Raw genomic sequence first — 16,231 nt, 5'->3', positions numbered from 1 at the left:
GCTGGGCCTTCTTGCAATCACAGTATTTGCTGGCTCAGCCGGTTATCCTCCCGGCGGCCAGATGGTTGGAACATCAGCGTTCGGCGTGTGGCTAATAGCAGTGGGATGAAGTCACCTATTACCCTGCAATGTGCAGGAGCTGTGCTCCCTGAGGGGACCCGCCACTGCCCTCTGACTCCATCCTGACATGAGTAATGCTCAGAGTCCTGGAAAAAAAACAAAAAACAATCAGAAGAAGCGGTGGGGAAGGAATAAAATGTCAACCTAAGAAGACAAGACACAAAGCAGAAGGTCACCAAAGGGCCAGAGGGAGTCAAATTCACGTCACAGTGCCACCTCCAGGCTGCCCTGCCCCGTGGACACCACCAGGTGAAGCAGTTTCCAAAAGGACAATTGGAAGCATAATGTAGACCACCATGTAAATAAAATTAACGGCACAGAGTTGCTTTCCGGCAGAGACACTGTCTGACCAAGAGGACTTCGGCCGGTGCCAAGGTGACACCTGCGGTGGGAAGTCACATTGGCAGCAGGCCCTCTGACGTGACGTGACGGGAAGGACCCTGCACGTCCTCCCAAAACCCATCACCCAATCTGACCATGAGAGAAACCCCAGACAAATCCCGATGAGGGACAGTCTATGAAATAGCCAACCAGTCCCCTGGAGAATTATCAAGGTCACCAAAAATAAGGGGAGTCTGAGAAACCATCACTGCCAAGAGAAGCCTAAGGAGACACGATGACTCAGTGTCATGTGGCATCTTGGATGGAGTCCTGGAAGAGGGAAGAAGAACGTTATGTAAAAACTGAGGAAATCTGGGGGAAAAAAGTATGCACTTTTGTTTGAAATACCGTTATCTGTGTTGGTTCATTAGTTGTGACAAGCACAGCGCACTGATGTTACTAAAGGAGAGGGAGGTCCGTGGGAGCGCTGAGTACCGTGTTCACGACCATTCTGTACACCGAAATCCACTTAAAGGTGAACGTTCATAGTACACTACCTGGCTGTGCAGCCACGTGTGCACGTCGTTACAGAAATGCGAGCACCCTCTGCTGGCTTTTGGCCTTCAGAGTTGACACACAGACATGCCTTGAAGACTTTGTTGCCGTTTCAGCAGAGGACACGAAGGCTGGGTCCCACGAGGCTCTCTCCCGGGCTAGAATCAACCCAGAGGGAAAAGGGAGGCGTCTGCCTCCTGTGGTCTGCAGGTGGTCTGAGCAAGCAGCTCAGGGCACGGGCTTTGGAACGCCCACTTCCGGCTCTGACACTCACTGGCAGTGGGAGAGAGAATGAACTCTGTTCTCTCTGCCCCCCAGTCACTCTCTGGGCATCATCGCCCGGTGCGGAGAGCACAATGCCAGACCCAGCAAACGCCCAGCACAGATTAGCTGCTCAGGTTCCCGTGTGCATTTTAAAACAGGAAGACACTTGACTCCTGTTGGGCTCGGAGGCTAAGGGGAAGAAGGAGTGCCCCTGGGGTGTACTTGACTCACGTCCACAGGTGAAGAAAAACAAACCAACAGTCCCTCTGAGCCTTGGCCACATTCAAGACGCAGGGGGTGGAGGAGCCTCCTCTTTGTAGGAAAGGGGCTCTGAGGCTCCCCCCTTCCCCCATCCCAAAACTCTGTCTGCTAGTTACAGAGGGGTCCACAGACGCTGGTACCCACACGGCACCGCCACGAAGTTCGGCGAAGGTCCCTGCTGCAGACGGGAAGGAAGGCCTCCTGCCAGTGCCCGCTCGCCCATGGCCTTCGTGAAACCCAGCCCAAGCGCCCTTAACAAGCAGACGTCCCCCAGGCCTAGAAGTCCCTCCTGCACCTGCCGTCCGGGAGAGCCCCCGGGACACACCCTGATCACTGATGGAGGCAGAATCATGAAATTAGGTGATTATTTGTGCCCAGGAAAACGCGCAGGAACAAGGTTTCATTAATTATCCTAACCAGGGGGCTGGGGCTCCTCGGAGGGGGAGGCGTGTGGACGTCCCCACAGTCCCCATCCAACATACCGGTGTCATTACCGGTGTCATTAGCTCATTCATAATTGAACGCTTCCGAACACACAGTGTGTGCCCATTCGTCAAAATCCCCTCTTCACGACTCCACAGGTTGTTGTAAACAAATTGGCTTTTCGCTCAAAGCCTTGTTTTCATTTAAGAGCGTGCCCCCACACCATGTGTCAACAACGGGGACACTTGCAGCAAGATAAATGGAGCCTGGCCACAGTCTTCTCTTGAATGGTTTTGCAGCATCTTGGAGGGGCGCACCGCAGCCGGGTAACAGCACGTGTCAGCACCAGCTTCTGTCCTCAGCAGACGGAAGAGCCAGGGTCCCCCTGGCCCTCCGGGGTGCTGTTTCAGACCCTCCCCTGCCAGGAAGCGTCCTGTGGGTTCCCTGGCCCCAGCCAAGCCCTCAGCTCCACGGCCTGCAGACCCTCGCGGCTCCCGGCAGAGGCGAAGGCGTCAACATGGGAATCCGGCGCGAGGGGCCACAGACCGTGGCTGACCACCCTTGATCACCTATCTCGCAGCTGAACACTCTGGTAATCGGGAGGCCTTCGTGGGGTCCATCTGCCTTTTTCTTGCTCTGCATTTAAGTTTTTCTACTGGGTACCAACCTGTGACGTTGCCCACTTGGAGTTGACCCCGACTCCCGGCCCAGCAGCCCCTCGGCCGAGACGGGTTAGGCGCACCTGGAGACGCCGCTTGACTCCCGCAGCTCCTGAACCCTGGACACCATCTGAGGAGATGCTTCTCACCTTCCGGAACCCCCGGGTCCGCCCCTACCACCGCGATGACCACCAGGACCCCCTGCCACCTGCCGTTATGTACGCGCAGGAGCAGAACCCGTCCTACGAGGCTCGAGGGCCCCTCCCCTCAGGCTTCTGCACCTCAACGCAGACACGCCCCTGAGGGACCCTCCCTTGCTCCCCAGACCCCCACCAGCCTTCGCCCACGCCATCTGACACCCCCCACGGGCGTCCCCTCCAGGCCTGTCTGCTGGACAAATGGAGCGTGAGCACATCAAGCCGTGGGTGAGGAGTCCTGGGCTCCGCCGAGGCTCTGGCCCATCCTGCCCAGCAGCTCCCACGCCTCTCCTCGGGGACCCCACACCCCTCCTCGGGGACCCCATCCCCCTCAATTTTCCCCAAATCGAGGGAAACACCCTCCCCCACTTCTCGCAGCTGTCAACCCGCCTGGCCAGGAGGGGGTCTGGGCCAGGCACGGCCACCTGACCCCCACCCAGGGGTTGGAACTTGACCCCCAGATGCCTGGAGCCCACGCCCACTAAGCGCTGCCCAACCACGGAATCCTGGGCCCCAGTCCTGGGCCCCCTCAGCTGAGTCTCACTTGCCACGAGCTTCCAGCGGCCACTGTAGCAAATTCCTGCAGGTCTCGTGGCTTCACGCCTGCTTTCCCCCCAGGTCTGGAGGTCATAGGTCAGGGTGATTCTGGAGGAGTCTCTGACCTCCCTGGGCCACCGTCCCTGTAGCAGAACACGAAAGGGGTGCCCGGACCGTGACTCACAATGTGCAAGCCTTTTCTAGCCGGCAGAGCCGCCCAAAGGCAGACTGGCCTCCCGTCCCCGGACCTGGGGACACTGAGGCTGACTGCGGTGGCCAGGAGACTCTGCCCGAGGTCACGCTGGGACCTGAGAGCCCTCAGAGCTCCAGCCTCTCACCCTGCGATGGGGGCTCCCTGGTCAGCCAAGCCTCTGTGGCTCTGGGATTAGGGACGTGAGTCTGGGTGTCCCCGGAGTCCCATGAGCCACACACCACTACCCACCCCTTCCTCCCCTCTGCTCAGCACCTCTGACCTCAGGGCTCATGGGGCGCCAGCCCGCTCAGCACCAGCCCATCCCGGAGCAGAACCCGAACAGCCCAGGGACCGTGGGACCCGGCCACAGCAGCAGAGCCGGCCTCACCCTTGGGCCCTGCTCCCCAGGCCCTGTCCCCCTCACCCTGAGGAGCTGTGAGGGTGTGAAGCCCCCGAACAGGAGGAAAATCACCCCGTGATGGGCGTTTTGGGTCTAATAGGAAACGATGATGTGAAATGAGGGGTTTCGCTCCTGCCGTCCCCGGTGATTTACAGGGACTGGCCCCATAATCAGAAACAAAGTGTCTATTTTCAGCTCTGGATTCTAACAAGTGAATATATTACAATAACTTTATTAAAAAAATCAATGCACATCAATTCAATTTTCAAGTTAATTGCCTTGCTCTCGCTGCCGCGTGAGAGGCCTGGCGGCTACATTACGCCTCTGATTGATGAAGAGCGGGCAGCAGATAATTCATCCGCTGTCTTGTTTGTTCCCACCAGAAAGTGGAGGAAGTTGGGAGCGAGAGAGCCTCCCTGCCCAGTGTACCTGTCCTGGTAAGAGGTGCGGCCGGTCAGGGCAGCTTCTGGCCCTGCTGGCGGCCCTCCGAGTCCCAGGGGCCCCGAACCTTCCCCCACAGGTTCATCGGCGAGGACTGACGAAGGGACACCCACTGGACCGTCTGGGCAGAGGCGGGCCCTGGGCGCTGGGCCCCCCGAGCAATGCCCCCACTCGGCAGCCTCGGAAAGGTGGGGGACAAGAACCCCGGACACGGGCATCTATGCGGACCCAGCAATGCCCCCCACCGGCCGTCACGTCATCATGTCCTTACCACTGTTATTAAATCAACATTATGATCATTCGTATTACAGTTGTCCCTCTGCCAAGGAGACGTGAAATTCAAACAAACTAATGTGTGTGGAATTACTCTGCACACGCTGTGAGATTTACGTACGCAAATTGCCATCAGGCCCCTGAGAGCACTGGGTAGTGGGGAAGTGTTCCTGGCCAACAGATGCCGTGAATCAGGTTTGTCCGACAGGATACCTATGCACCCCTGCTCTCCTGGGCACCAGGCATCTGTCTCCCCGTCTTGAGGAGACGTCGTCTCCCCACGGCCCAGTGTTCATGGGTCTGTGGGTCCCCCCAGGTGGCACAAGCCCAGCTCTACCTTGGATCCCCCCACACGCCTGTCCTGACCTTGAGCCCACCCGGCCAACAGAAGCAGGGATCACGGTGCTGGAGAGAAGATGGGGGCCTGGGACATTTTCCCCCACAGCCCCTAAAGGGGTCCACCTGCAGAAGCTGGTTTTCCTGGCCTGAGGCAGCCATTTCGGGGAGCTCCACCAACATCTCCCCAAGAAAGCAGAGGAGAGGCTCACCCACTTGTTGGGACCCTGGCATGGTGCGGACGCTCCTCCTTGAACTGCCGCCCACCTGCTGTGTCACCACCGACAACACAGACTCGCAGGAGCCAGGCAGCAAGCGAGCAGAACACCTGGGCTTTGGAGCCGGGCCCGTCTGCCTCCAAGGCCCCAGTCCCAACCATGACGTCAGACAGCCACCTCCCAGCACAGCACCCTGTGTGGGTCACCTGCAACCAGAGACGTGCCTCTGGGTTGGTTTGTCGTTTGAGTGATCCTGGGTCGAGCCCGGGGTCCAGCATCACTGGGGTATAAGAACCCAGAGGCCTCATCAGTTGGGGAGATGCTGACCCTTCACCTCTGCCCTCTGCCCTCCAGGCCACAGAGAAACAGGAGCTGGACCGCAGACTGGGCCCTTAAGCCTGTGTCCACGATGAGCTGATGGGCAAAGGGCTTCCTACTTCCGGCAGGGTGCTGGCCGTGACCCTGGGGGCTCCCTCCCCTCCCCCTGCCCCTCAGAACTCCCCCACCCCTGAAACAGCAGCCCTACCTAGCAACATAAATCCTGCCTCCATCAGCCAAACCTCTCTGAATGTAATTGGCCGTTTGGAAGGTTCTTGGCACCCCAGTGGCAAACCTTTGTCCCAAGCATGTTCAGTCTGAGCAGAGGAATGAACGGGCTTTTTCCTAAGTGTCTCACATCTGACAGCTTAATTATTTATTAAGGGTAATGGGCTTATTCTAAACAATTTCTTCCAGCTGGATCCATCCGTAAGTCGCTTGAGCTGGTGAAGAAACATCACGCACGCCCGGGCCGCGTGCCAAGCCCGACAGTGCACGCTGACCTTCCCACAGGCTGGAACTGACTGTGGCATCAAAGACAAGAGAGAGAACGATGCAGGGAGGGTCGCCTGTGAGGTGCGGCACACAGTGTGGGCGACGCGGGAAAGGGGGGAGGGGCGGGAGGGCAGAAGATGAGGGAGGGGACAAACAGGAACCATGCGAAGAAATCTGGACTTTATCCTGGAAGCCCCAGGGCTTCAAACCAGAAGGGATACTATCACCGTGGGAATATTTGGAAAAGGTTTTGAAGGATGGGTAGGAGTTCCCAGAAAGAAACATGAAGGTTGGCCTCCCAGGAAGAGGAGGCAGAATGCACAAAAATGAGGGTTCAGGAAAGAACCTGGGAGCTTCACAGGGGCAGGTCACAGGAGAGGATTGTGGAGAAGCTGCCAGAGAAACGGCTGACAGGAGGCAGGAGAGGGAGAGGTGCTGAACACCGGGTCCAGGAGCCCAGGGTCCAACCTGAAGACAGCGGGAAAGGGGAGAGGAGTCGGTGGTGGGGAGCCTTTCAGCCGGAGTCACACACTCATCTTCATGGGTTAGAGATGACGCTCGTGGGCTTATGGGAACTCAGCTTGGCCTTGGAGGACGGGGTCACAGGATAGTCCGGAAGACACAGAGAGGGCCTGCGAGCAGACTTCTTTTTTTAATGTGTATCTTTATATTATTGACATAAATATAAAGTAACACAGAAAGAAACAGAAGAAAATCAAAACCACCCATTGTTCTGCCGCTGAGACGTAACAGCTGTCGGGGGTCCCCGAGTCGCCTTCCAGCAACGACCGCCCTTCTGCCCGACGAGCGAAGGACAGCAGCGAACCTGAGTGTATCGTAAGGTCCCTCCGCGCTTCGTATGCTCCGGACCCGTGAAGAACGTCTCGCTGCCACCCCACGTGGAAGCCCCATGACGTCTCACCGTCAGTTTTCGATATTTTAAACGTCCTGGTGAGTCCCCTGCCCCTCCAGTCTTGGCGCGCACCTCTGACGGGTTTTCAGAATCAAAAAGCCCGGTAGTGCCATTGCCGGGTCTTGGCGTAAGGACGGGCGGGGGGGGGAGCCTGGAAACGGCTCCTGAGCCCCGAGGAAGGTTGTGCCAGGGACCAGCCCCTCCGCCTCCAGGACTGTGGGTTCCGAGTTTATAAATCGCCCCCCCGCCCGTGTCTCAGGTGTCAGGACCCCTCGTGCATGCTGTTGCCTGGCTCCCCCCTCCATATTTTGGGGACACCATTCCCAACCATTCTAACTGCATGGGTGCCCCCTCCCCATAAACCCACTGCTATTCTCCACCCCAAGTCCCCCACTTGTCTCTGCCCCACCAGCCTCCTGCCCAGCGTGTGAGCTCAGGGAGTCTCACACCCGGGGCTCAAACAGCGCCCGGTGCGTATGAATGATGGAGGCAGGCGATGGTGAAATGGGCGTTTGGCTCCTGCTCCTTCCCGATCGTCCAGACGTCTCTCCGCTATTGACTCCCTGTGACCTTTAGGAAGAAGGCTTGCACTTCGGAAAACAGTGCGGAGATTCCTCAAGAAGTTAAAAACGGAGCTTCCCTATGACCCTGCCATTGCACTACTGGGTATTTACCCCAAAGATACAGATGTCATGAAATGAAGGGCCATCTGCACCTCAATGTTCACAGCAGCAATGGCCACGGTCACCAAACTGTGGAGAGAACCAAGATGCCCTTCAACGGACGAATGGATAAGGAAGATGTGGTCCATATACACGATGGAGTATGATGCCTCCATCAGAAAGGATGAATCCCCAACTTTTGTAGCAACATGGACGGGACTGGAAGAGATGATGCTGAGTGAAATAGTCAAGCAGAGAGAGTCAATTATCATATGGTTTCACTTATTTGTGGAGCATAACAAATAGCATGGAGGACATGGGGAGATGGAGAGGAGAAGGGAGTTGGGGGAAATCAGAGGGGGAGGTGAACCATGAGAGACTGTGGACTCGGAGAAACAAACTGAGGGTTTGGGAGGGGCGGGGTGTGGGGTTGGGTGAGCCTGGTGGTGGGTATTATGGAGGGCACGGATTGCATGGAGCACTGGGTGTGGTGCCTAAACAATGAATCTTGGAAGATGAGAAAAATAAAATAAAATTATTTAAAAGAAGAAGAAGTCTTGCCTTCCTGGTGTGATTTCTCAGTCACTCGCTTTGCAGAGGCCGGAGCCCCCCTGAAGGGCCCCCCCGTGCACCCTGGGCATCTCCACTGCCTCCCTCTCTTTCCTCCTCCTAGAAAGCCTAGAACCCGCCCTGTGAGCAGGGGTCTGGGCACCCGGGTCAGCGGAGGCTGTTGTGGCCCAGCGGGGCACGGTGTTCCCCAGACACGGCAGTCGGGTCACGGCCATGGCCAGGTCCCCGCAAGCTGGCTCCCGGACACGCTCCTGGGCGAGTTTGCCGGGCCAGGCATGGGGACGGGTCTCTGAGAAACCGGTGGGATCTGAGATGTGGCCCCGACTCGGCAGGCTGGCTGCGGTGCGGCTCCGTGCGTTTATGAGATGAGAGCCCGTGCGCGAGCAGTTACCTTTAGGAACAGACTTTACAGTGAAGGACACAGCAATTCCTCCTTGTGAGATGAGCTCTCTGAAAGGCCCAGGGCACAGTAGGGGCTTGGACAGGAGTCACACGAGCAGGGCTGGAGGCTCTGAGCTGCTGGACGGGGACCCGACGCCCCAGGGAAGCCGTCGGCATGCGGGGGCCAAGCTCCGCATGCTCCCAGCAAAAATCATCAACCAGAAGAGCCATTGCCCTGGGACAACGGGTCCAGACAGAGGGGACAGTCGGGGGGACTCCCCCCGTCCCCAGCGCTGGCCAGGACGCAGCTGTGTGCACATCCATTTATCACCGCCCAGAAGGACCGCCTCCAACCACCTGCCCCTGGCCATCACTGGGGACTCGTAGTCCCTGGCGCTGACTGCGGCCTGCTGGCTGCTCCAGTCCCCACCACACCCACGGAGGAGGACGAAGGAGCCCAGGACGGTGTTTCTCCCCTTCCCTCGAGAAGTGCAAAGTCACCCTCTATCGAGGACGTCTCCGGTCCCCACAGCAGGCTCTGCTCCCCGCCGGCCAGCTGCTGTTCTGGACTATGGCGTGGATATCGCTGGAAGAAAGCCACACCCTGGAGGCCAGAGAGGAGGTGACACTGTGTCTCTCCTGCACAGTGGGCCCACAGCCGCCGAAGCCCTGACCGCCATCAGAGCTGGCTCCTGTCCGCCCCTGCCCACGGCCCGCAGAGGAGGAGAGAGCGCGCCTCGGGCCTTCTCTCTCCCTCCCTTTCGGGGATGCCTGGTGTGAAGGGACAGGGAGGACACTCCACCGTGCACACTCGGAGGTACACACAGTCCTGCCCCAAAGGGAGCTTGTCAAGTGCGCAACCGTGCGGTCAGTACCCTGCCGGGCTCAGCGAGGGCCCCGTGGGACCGAGGTTCCTTTGCAATTTCCCGGTTTGGCGGCTGGAGCCCCAGAACTGCACGTTAGTCCGGCGCCCTCGGAGGCTGTGAATGGCTGAGCCGAGCAGGTTGCCTCCCACAGGGGGCTGGAGCGCCCCTCGGCCAACAGACAAGGAGAGCCCTGCTGAGCCTCCTTCCCTCGGAGCAGAGGGAACGAAGTCTTGGTCTCGGAGGGTGGGAGCTGGGGCAGGGGCTGCTCAGGGAACCCTGCGGGCCCCTCTGCTGTGTGCTGCTGGCTGGGGAGAGGGAGCTCCGGGTCCCGGACCCCACCACTCCGCTGGGTTTGTACCCCGGGGTGGCGCTCAGGGAAGGTGGACTAAACCGGCATTAGCCTAATTAATCGTAAGGAGGAGTGCGGGCCTGCTGCCGGCGAGATCCGCGGATCACCGCAAACCCAGACGTGTGACTGACGTGTTCTGGGTTACTCAAGCGCGTGCCTCGTCCCCCCACGTAAACTGTCCAGACCCTAAAGCGAGGCCCTGTCTCCTGCTCTGGCTTCCTGCCGCAGAGGCCTGGCCCCCTCTTCCAGCTGCTTCCCTTGGGTTCTGCCTCCCCCACCTCCCCCTCCTGCTCCTTCCCCCCTCCCCTTCCTCCTTCCTCCCCCTCCCCTCCCCTCCCCCCTTCTTCCTCGCCCCTCCTTACCCCTCCTTACCCCTCTCCTCCCCTCTTCCCTCCCCTGACCCCTCCCCTGTCCCCCCCCCATCCCTCCTGCAGCCTCCCTCTCCCTCTGGGTCAGGAGACACAGGCCTGTTAAAGTCTTTCCCGCTCTGGTCCCGCCCTGAGCCAGGCTCTGCCCTCCCAGCCCCTCCCAGCCTCCAAAGGGAAACAGTTGGAGCCAAACCAGCTGGGAGCTGCGGGTACCCACCCTGAATCGCCACAAAGTATCGTCCGTCTTGGTGTGACAGTAATAAACCGGGAGTGGGGTGTGTGCTGCGGAGGGAGGAGGAAGACGCTGGGCCGGCAGGGGTGGGGGTCACACCTTGTGCAGGTGTGCAAGGAAACCCCAGCCCCTGGGGAAGGGAAAAGCAGCTGCCCTCAGGGTCCTAAGCCTGGTCCCCAGAGTAGGTGAGGGAGGGGACCCCACGGGTGACCTCAGCCACACAGGCATCCTGGCCATCTGCCGGAACTGGTCATGGTGACACCTGGCTCCAAGTCGGAGCCCCTGGGGTCTTCCAGCCCCTGGAGGTGCAGACAGATGAACCTGAGACACTGTCTCTGTCCGGAGGAAGACGTTTGTGCAGGTTCCCACAAGGACCCAACCTCTCGGACCTCGGAGCCACAGAAGGAGCCTCCTGGGTCCCTGAACCGCTCTCGGGCAGGGCTCCCTCCTCCGTGCAGGGCCTCCAACATGCGCCCGCAGGTGCTCTCTGCCCTGCGCCAACCTGGGCCGGTGGCAGTCTCCCCAGCAGGGGTCACAGGACGCCTGTGCATGCAGGAAACTGGGCTGGCCTGTGGGGAGACGGCGGGGGGGGGGGCAGAGAGACCGCGCGGGCAGCGCAGAGTCCCTTACTCAGCCGTCAGGACCTCCTGACCCACCAGCCCCCTTCTCTGGTGTTGCTCTCACCGCACCCCAAGTCCCCATCCTTTCTCCTCTCCCGATGGCCCTGGTAAAAAGGCATTTTCCCGAAAGAAGACAGTTCCCTTCCAGAGAGGAATTGTGGTGCCCACGGTCAACGTGACACACAATTTTTTCATCTGCTGCCAATTCCAGATAGAAACGGTGCCCACACTCAGAGCCTGGAGCATAAGGGTTCCTCCGGGCAGGGCTCTCGGAAGGGGGAGGGGCTCGCCTTCCTTGCTCCTCACTGCAAGGCGCCGTGGGGGTCCCGGGAGCACAGGGCAGTCGCGGCCGTCATCCTGCCGGTCCAGCTGCGCAGCCCCAGCTTCAGGAAGCCTTCCTCCCCTTCCTGGCCAGCCTCTCAGCACCGGACAGGCTGTGCTCAGGGAGCACCTCCTGGGAGGTCCCCAGTCCTGTCCAAGTGGAACCGCCTCAGGCCGGTCCCTTGTCCCGCTCCACGGCGTTAAGGCGAGAAGTGTGTCTGCTCTTCTGGTCTTCGGGCCCCTGGAGAGAAAGGCCGACAGAGGGCACGGGAGGGTTTCTCATCCGGCCCGCCATGGCGCCTGGGTCTGCCGGCCGCGCGGACACCCTCCACCAGGGAACGGAGTGGCAAAGTTAGGTCGGCTCCTCAGGAAACGAGCCGGTCAGCGCTCACGTGCCCTGCTGGGAACCCTGACGGCTGGGTCTGGCACCCGCACCCCCGCCCCCGTCTAGAACCACACCTTCTACCCAAAGGCCAAGTTGAGGGCGGCTCTCCCCATGGTGAGGCAAAGGCATCTACTTGTCACCGAAGACCCTGTGCCCCCTGGGTCTCTCGGCGCCTCGCAGTTAGAGGCCATAGTGGGCTTTGCGCAGGAGCGAGGCCACTTCTAGGGTGAAGACCCTCGGCTCCCTCTTGCCCTGGCTGGACAAGCGCGGGCCCCTCGTGTTGAGACGCAGCAGCCACGGAAGAGGCCTGGGCCCCACGTCATGCTGTGGAGGAGAACGACCCTGGAGCTGCCCGGCTCGGAGGCAGACGAACGGGAATGGGACGTAGTGTTGCTGGGTTGAAGCTGTAGGAGGCGGGGACGGCTGTGCCCGCGGTGTGGCTGGCTCACGCAGACCGAGACACGCGGGTCCGTCCCCGCCCGCGGCGTGGCTGGCTCACGCAGACCGAAACACGCGGGTCCGTCCCCAGGGCAGACCTGGTTTTCCAGCCCTGCGGGCGGACAGCGCGATCTCCTTCTTGCTGCGTCGCAGGCCGTGCGGCAACGAGCCAAGGGAAAGCCGGATGAGGGAGGGAGGGCCGGAGACATGCACGCACTTGTGCACGGGCCCACATGTACACACATGCTCACAGACACACTTGCACGTGTGTGCACTTGGCCATGTGCGTGCTCACGCAAACACACAAGCACACATGTGCACACGTGCACAGGGCACACACACACCATGGGAATCGGCCTTTCCCAACAGAGGTCACTCCGTGCAGGGCCCTCCAGCCCTCCAGGTGACGGTCCCGGGAGTGGGTGCACAGCCCAGTCTGGGCCAGTCAAGGCCTCTGTCGTGAACCCGGACTGTGGACACACCGCGCCGACACGAGCAAGTGGGGCCACGCAGAGCAGGGCTGGAGGGAGCCAGAGGAGAGCCGGCGCTAGGGCAGCAGGGAGCCATGGGACGCATTCCCAGCCCCGCGAGCAAGGCCTGAGCTGCTGTGTCCCGATGGAAGGTTCCGGTCCTGCTGGCCGGAGTGCCAAGCTCCCCCACAGCCTCCCCCATCCCAGGCAGCTTTCCCACGGGCCCAGATTGTTCTGTGTGTGTTTTAGAGAGGGACACACCCGAACACACTCGCACACACACGTCCCAGGCCACCCAGCCAGTCACACCAATCTGCGCTCCCTGGAAGCCAGGTCCTTCCACGAAGCCCCCCAGTATCTGTGACCAATGGTCGCACTTTCACTTCCCTCGTCCCCGTGACCTGGGTCCTCCAGAAACAGTCCTGAGAACCCAGGCTCCCACATATCCATCCAGGATCCAAGGCAGAAGCCTGAGGTCTCCAGAGGCCAGGGTCCGGGGGTAAGTTACAAGGGCACCCTGCTCCCTTGACCCTAAAGCCAGGCTCCAGAGCTGGTTGTGTACGCGGGTCCCTGCCCATGGGCAGCGGCCTCGGGGCTCTGGAGTGGACTCAGCCAGCCAGCCCCGGTCCCACGACCAAGTGGGCGACCCCTGGCCACAGGCTGATCAGCAACCAGGGGAAGAGTGGTGTTGGGGGGCGAACGGAGGGGCCCCGGGATGACGATGGATTCCCAGGGGCTGGCAGAGACACATTCCTAATGTCTGTCCACGCGGAGACCACTCCCCACTCATCCCCCCTCATCCCTGTCCTGCCCAGCTGCCCCGCAGGTGGACGCGGCCTTATGGTGGCCCAGAGAGTTTCCCATCCTAGCCGCGGGCTGATTGCGGCCCCGGCTGCTCCTTTAAACCAGGGTCCCCAGCCACGTCCCGAGGCAGACCTGCGGGAAGGACAGAGCCACAGGCAGACGGAAGCTCACCCCACATTTAGGAGGAAGATTGTCGTGACCCCCAGCTCAGCTGGGTCTCATAGGAAACAGAGTGATGGTCCAGCAACTGTCCGTAACGTGAATACAAAAATCCCCGAAGTCCCTCCAAGGCCTCCCAGAAATGCCCCCAGAGAAGGGTCCCAGCCTCAGGTCGGCCCCCTGCCCCCAGCTGGGCCACAGGAAGTGCCACAGTCCGACTCAGAGGAGCGCAGGCTCCTGCCACAGTCGTGCCGACCCACAGTCAGGGACAGCGGTCAGTGCCCCTGCAGGCTGGCCACTCTGTGCCAGGGCCAGGATGACTCAGACACTCTGGCGCTGGCACAGACTTCCTTGGCCTGCGTCCACCCTCCACCTTGGTTTGGGACTGAGGACACAAGGCCAGGATCTGTGCCCGTTCCGCCCTTTCTCGTCTGTTGCAAACAGACCCAACCGGCCACTGAGCCCCAGGTGACGTCTACTCGTGCCCGGGGGCTGCGGGAACAGGCGCCGCGGACGGGATACCTTCCGCAGCAGGCCCTCATTCTCCCCCAGTGCTGGACGCTGCTCTCTGACATCGGCTGTGGGCGGGACTGGCTCCTGCTGGAGGCTCTGAGGCATCATCCGTCCCAGGCCCCTCTCAGCATCCGGGACGTCCTTGGTCTTCCTTGGCTTTCGGCTGCCTCACCCCAATCTCTGGCCCTGTCTTCACGTGGCCTTCTCCCCACTGTGTGTGCGTCCAGGAGCCCCTCTTCTTACAAGGACGGCAGCCCTGGGACTTAGCCCCCCTCATGCAGGATGAGCTCGTGTTGAGCTGCGGTCACCTGCACAGCTAGTATGTGGGCAGCAAATGTCTCCCCCAGGCCGTGTGACGCTGGCGCAGCCTTGACCGGGAGCTGGGCGCAGCCTGGCCCCCAGCCAGGTGCAGGCCGCGGAGTCCACGGCCCGTTCCGCCTGAGCATCATTCCCGGGTCCAGGGCTGGGCAGGGCAGTGCTGCTCCCCCTCGAGGACGCCTCAGTGCGGGCGGCCTGCTGATGGTGATGGGGTCTTGGCTATGCCCGGGACTCGCTGTGAGCCCCAGGGTAGAGCAGAGGGCGGGAGTCGCTGCCCCCAGAGGCAGGCATTCTGGTACAGAGAGAGGCCGTGCAGCCTGAGGCGAGGGCCCTGGGGTCAGAGCACGGTGGAGCGGCTCGGAGGGCGGAGGGCACGGGGCTGCCATGCTGGGGGCGGGGGGCTAGGGAAAAGTCTCTCCCGGGAGCTTCCCTCTGGGAAGCCCGCCCCCACACCTCCCCCACGAGCCAGCAGAGCCGCACAGACGTCCCAGCGTCTCCCGTGTTCCTGTCACCTCGTCGACCGTCAGCTGTGAGATGAACACGGGCCCACATCCCCGTCCAGCTCCCTTCTGCCTTTTCACAAAGCGCGACTCGTGGGGCGGGGGCTGGCCTACCCCTCCCGGCCCCGTCCCACCACCTGCTCTGTTCCCCACCCCCGTTCTCTGCCTGCGGCCCCCCTGCCCCCGCGGCTCCTGAGGTCCCCCCAGCCTGGACACCAGTCCCTCCGAAGCCCCGCCCACCACGGCTGTGGGGTGACGTCCCAGCTCCAGGCTCCACGGACACCTCGGACACCTCGGCCAGAGCAAGGGACCCTCTCGGGCACCTCCTCCAGCCCAGGCTCCTCCCACTCCCCTGCGCGCTCTCCCCTCATTCACCAAGTGCCCCCTTCTCCAGGCCCAACCCGTCCTTCGCCCCTGCACACAGACCTCAGGGGGCCTTGCGGTCAGGTCAGCACACGGGGGTCTGCGTGGTCCAGCACCAGGAACAGCCCGGATGCTGTCTGTCTGTCCGTCTGTCTGTCTGTCCCACGCTAAGCTCAGCACACCCCGGGCCGGGGAGGACGTGTGGGTATGGAGGGGTTCCCGGGGCAGGACATGGCACACCTTCCAAGGGGCCCTGGGGGCCTGAACGGGGCGGGGGGCGGAGCGGAAAACAGGAAGCAGACCCGCGATGCTCCCTCTCCACGGCCCTCCTCCCCCCAGCCTCCACCCGCCCCCCAGAGCAGCAGGGGCGTCCCCAGAAAACGGCTTCACCTGCCGCTGCTCCTTGGTGAGACTCTCGGGCGCTCCCCAGGCCAGGCTCAAGCTTGATTAAACTGCTTTCTCTCCCTTTCTCCTCCGCCGGAGCCCGTCGTGCGGAGGCGACACAACAGAGCCCGGTAAGCGGCTTGTGCACGAGCAGGAAAGCAATTTTCCCAACAAGAGCGGAGGGCGGATTCGGTTCATCAGGTCCCTGAACCCATTTGCTGGACTTGGAAGGGCTCTTTGAAGCCTCAGCTGAGGTACTTCCGTCTCTCCCCAGATGCGAGGTTTCAGCTACATGCGTGATAATAACAAGCGCCAGGCGCGACAATCTTCTGTCTCCGCGGGGAATGAAAGGCGCGCGCCGCTTCTCGCCAGAGCACGGCAGGCGAGAGGAAGCGCGTCCGCGGACTCGGCCAGGAGGAGGGCAGGCCGCCGAGGAACCGTGGGACTCTTCATTTGTTTCTGATGAAATGCCCCTTGTGCTCCTGAGGTCGGGGGTTGGTTCAGTAGAGAAGAAATATGTGGTCCTGCTGGGACAGCTGAAGGTTCTGGAACACTGCCCAGCCTCCCTCCTGGTGCCCTGGCCTCCAGAATCCTGTCCCTTGAG

The 16,231-nt window shown here is 61.2% G+C and overlaps 1 long non-coding RNA gene across 2 annotated transcripts; it reads right to left on the bottom strand.

The window, feature by feature from the left end:
* Positions 1-5,870: 5,870 nt before the first annotated feature.
* LOC309842145 lies at positions 5,871-15,720 on the bottom strand. Of its 2 annotated transcripts, XR_014299523.1 has the most exons (4): positions 15,634-15,720; positions 8,548-9,141; positions 6,358-6,643; positions 5,871-6,040 (listed from the first exon to the last, which is right to left on the bottom strand). It is a non-coding gene; the product is annotated as an uncharacterized lncRNA (long non-coding RNA). The 2 variants fall into 2 exon arrangements; XR_014299524.1 differs by lacking the exon at positions 15,634-15,720 and having other exon boundaries at positions 8,548-9,970.
* Between the last annotated feature and the right edge of the window lie 511 nt (positions 15,721-16,231).

This window comes from Mustela nivalis (assembly GCF_964662115.1).
Source record: "Mustela nivalis genome assembly, chromosome: 10".
Classification (NCBI taxonomy): domain Eukaryota; kingdom Metazoa; phylum Chordata; class Mammalia; order Carnivora; family Mustelidae; genus Mustela; species Mustela nivalis.
This window is presented reverse-complemented; position numbering and strand designations above follow the sequence as displayed.